The sequence below is a fragment of the Asparagus officinalis genome, chromosome 7 (genome assembly GCF_001876935.1).
Source record: "Asparagus officinalis chromosome 7, Aspof.V1, whole genome shotgun sequence".
Taxonomy (NCBI): Eukaryota; Viridiplantae; Streptophyta; class Magnoliopsida; order Asparagales; family Asparagaceae; genus Asparagus; species Asparagus officinalis.
The window spans coordinates 68,240,620-68,244,053 of NC_033800.1; positions in this window are offsets into that span (position 1 = coordinate 68,240,620).

Consider the following 3,434-nt stretch of genomic DNA (forward strand, 5'->3'; position numbering starts at 1 on the left):
TAAACTATAGTGGAGTCTCAACTACTAAAATGCACGATGACGACTATGCTAGAACTTCGTCATCCTGCGATGCTCCAGAAATCTGAGCTACTTGAAAGGAAATTTAAAATAAAAAAAACAACAAAAAAAAAACGCAGAGCGTATAGCAAGATCACCTTCATCTGTTCCTAGGGGAAGGGCTGCTAGATGAAGTGAAGGCGCTATCTATTAACCATAGTCTACCTAGATCATTTTTTCAGTATCTACTAGAATTAATATTTAGACACCTATAATGCGAGACGTAGTACGTCGAGTAAAATAATCCAAACAAGAAAACCCTCATGTATATACCATATTTCTCAAATTATAGGTACCTAAACATTAACATCAAACTAGAGATAAACAATCTAAATGAAATCAATAATTAGAAACCCACAACACCAGACTATTACGTCGAGCGAAATACTCCAAATAAGGAAATCCTCATGTATATACCATATTTCTTAAATTATAGGTACTTAAACATTAACACCAAACTAGAGATAAACAATCTAAATAAAATCAATAATTAGAAACCCACAACACCAGACTAGTACGTCGAGCAAAATAATCCCAATAAGGAAATCCTCATGTATATACCATATATCTCAAATTGTGAATCGCTAATCATTGATCCTAACCTAAGAATAAAATAAAGCAATATATAAAGTAAAGATTTTTATAATATCGTATTTATGATATCTAAAGATTTTTATAATATCGTATTTATGATATCTTCCACTGTCACTGGGAAGATAAGATAAATATCAGTATATAATCCCTTGTACTTTCAAGGGTAAAGTATCTCGGTCATATATCTCAGCAATGAGTCATATACATAACTGGCATCCGCCATAGACTAAGACTATCAATAATCGTTGTAAGGACCATGAATTTTGATACTAGTTAAAATAAATTTTTAGTATTTTAAAATATTTAATTATGATTTTTAAAAGAGTATTTATATTTTTCTTGAATTTCTACAATTTTCTGTGATTTAAAGTCTAAGTTTTATATTTATTTAAATAATTTAAATATTTATAAATTTATTTAGTGCAGTAAAAATTTATGAAATTTATCTGTTGCGTTATCGATACAGTTACATGTCATTTTGAATAATACGTTGTATTATTTTTATTATTACGTATATTTTCGTATAATACATTGTATTATTAATTACGTATTATTTGTATAATTTGCTGTATTATTTCTACTGTTACATATTATCTATCGTATTAGTATAACTTGTACGTTTTACTGTGTATATAATTATCTAAGAATTATTGGATTTTAAATATAAGTAATTATATTTTATTTATTAATTATTCTCATATTGTAGCATGAAATTAATTTTGGATATATTTTGACTATTTCGTATCAAATTCGTTGTATTTATGCACAACAATATAGTTTTTAATTGTATGATAATTATTCTGTAATTAGTTATAATTTTAAATACGCTGTAATTATTTATTGAAAGTTGGTTTTTAAGATTTGATTTTTGTTATTGAAAACCCTAATTTTTCCATTTATATATATGTGTGTCGGTGTTTATGAAGTTTTCTCTCTCTCCTCTCTTCTCAGCAAAACGCGCAGCGCGCCTCTCTCTCCTTTCCTTCTTCCTAAACGCCACGCCGTAACGTCCCTGACCGCACCTCGCACCGCCGCTCGATCCACCGCCTTAGGCCTACCGCGGCCAGACTTCACCTCCGACACAGACTAGCTACCCGCGCCTCAAGTTCGCCAGCTTCACCTCCGCCAGCACTCAACCCCGCATCTCCTTCTCCGACGAACAGCCCACCCGACCCCCAGTCGCAACGCACTGCCATAACTCCCCTGAGCATCGCCGCCTCCCCCTCTGAAACCCTCCGACCACCGCCACCCGCCCATCATCATTCTCTCTCTTCATCTTTTCCTCTGCTCGCCGCGACGCAACGCCTAGCCCGCGCCGCCACTCACAGTAGCCGCCGCCACGCGTCCACCAACATCTCGGCCTCAACCACTGCCTTCAATTCTGAACCTTGAACCCCAGCTGGCGGCCGCCTCGCTAAACTCACCGCCTTCGACGCCTCAGCTTCGTCGCGCAGTGCACCACGCCAACCACCACGCCTGATCCGCGCAGCCTCCCTTGGCTCCGACGCTCGACCTACCCCCGCAGCCGGCGCTTGGTAGCCATCGCCACACGTCGATCCCCGTTGTCGCAGCCGCTCTCATCTCCATCTTCCGTCGGCGCTTCGATCAGTTCACCGATGAGCCGCCCAAGCTCCACGCCGCTCAGTACCTCGGCGAGCCCCTGAGCCTCCTCCCTCACTGAACCGTGCATTGACTAGACGCTGCCCAGATCCGCGTCAATCGACTGAGCTCCGCATCGTCAAACCACCTTCAACGCCTTCGCCAGCACTGCCATTCTCCCTACCGCTAACGAGGCCGCCTCCACCGCCGCTAGGCCGTTCCCCTTGCCGAACCGCTGGCGACCGCCGTCAGTCTGCTCACCCCGACAGCCTCCTCCGGCCCACTTGACCAGTCGATCACCCGACCACCATTCACAGTCAGCATCCTAAGCCGACATGCCGCCTCTTTCCCCATGCGCCACCTTCACAGGCAGCTCCGGGCCTTTGAGATCGGCCCCGACCAGCCCCTCCCGTTGACGGTAGCCCCGTAGCCACGCCGAGATCCCCATCACCGATGTCGCCCGTTGCCTCCCCACGACATCAACCTCATCATCCGACATTCAGATCCGATCAGATTTGCCCACCTTAGTGTCGTCGCACGCCACCTGTTTTATCATATGCCAACACATATCCAGTTGGAGAACCGCCACTTTCTAGCCGCCAGCGAGCCCGTCGGAGCCCCGAGACATTCCAACGACACTCGCAGGCAAGATCCCAAACCTTGATTATTTTATTTTAATTCTTAGTTTTATCGTAAATTATTATGCGACTCATCATTAAATTTCTAGATTTATTATGAGTTAATTAGTTAGATTTGTCTGAGATATATTATTACATGCGTGGGATTGCTTGACATGAATAGCTGTGTGGAAGCTTGTTGAGTTATCACTTAGTTGTTACATAATAGGAGAGACTGTACATGAAGACGACTTCTGTTAAAAGTATGATTTATAAGCGTGCTTCAAAGCATAGCTATACTTACTCGACATCGATATCCCGATGTGAGGAGTCCCGAGTTCCCTCGATACCCGGTATGAGGTTTCCTTCATTATTATTATTATAGTATTGACTAGACGATGCACTCTTGATCGGATGTGTTACGGGTCACGGTTATTTTCATAGTTTTACAGAAATCGTTCCACGGTAACTCCGTGGCTAGTGCACAATATTTTATGTATAGTTGCGTAATTAATATGACAACATGGGGTTATAAAGGGGAATTGGACGAAGAATATAGCATGTATA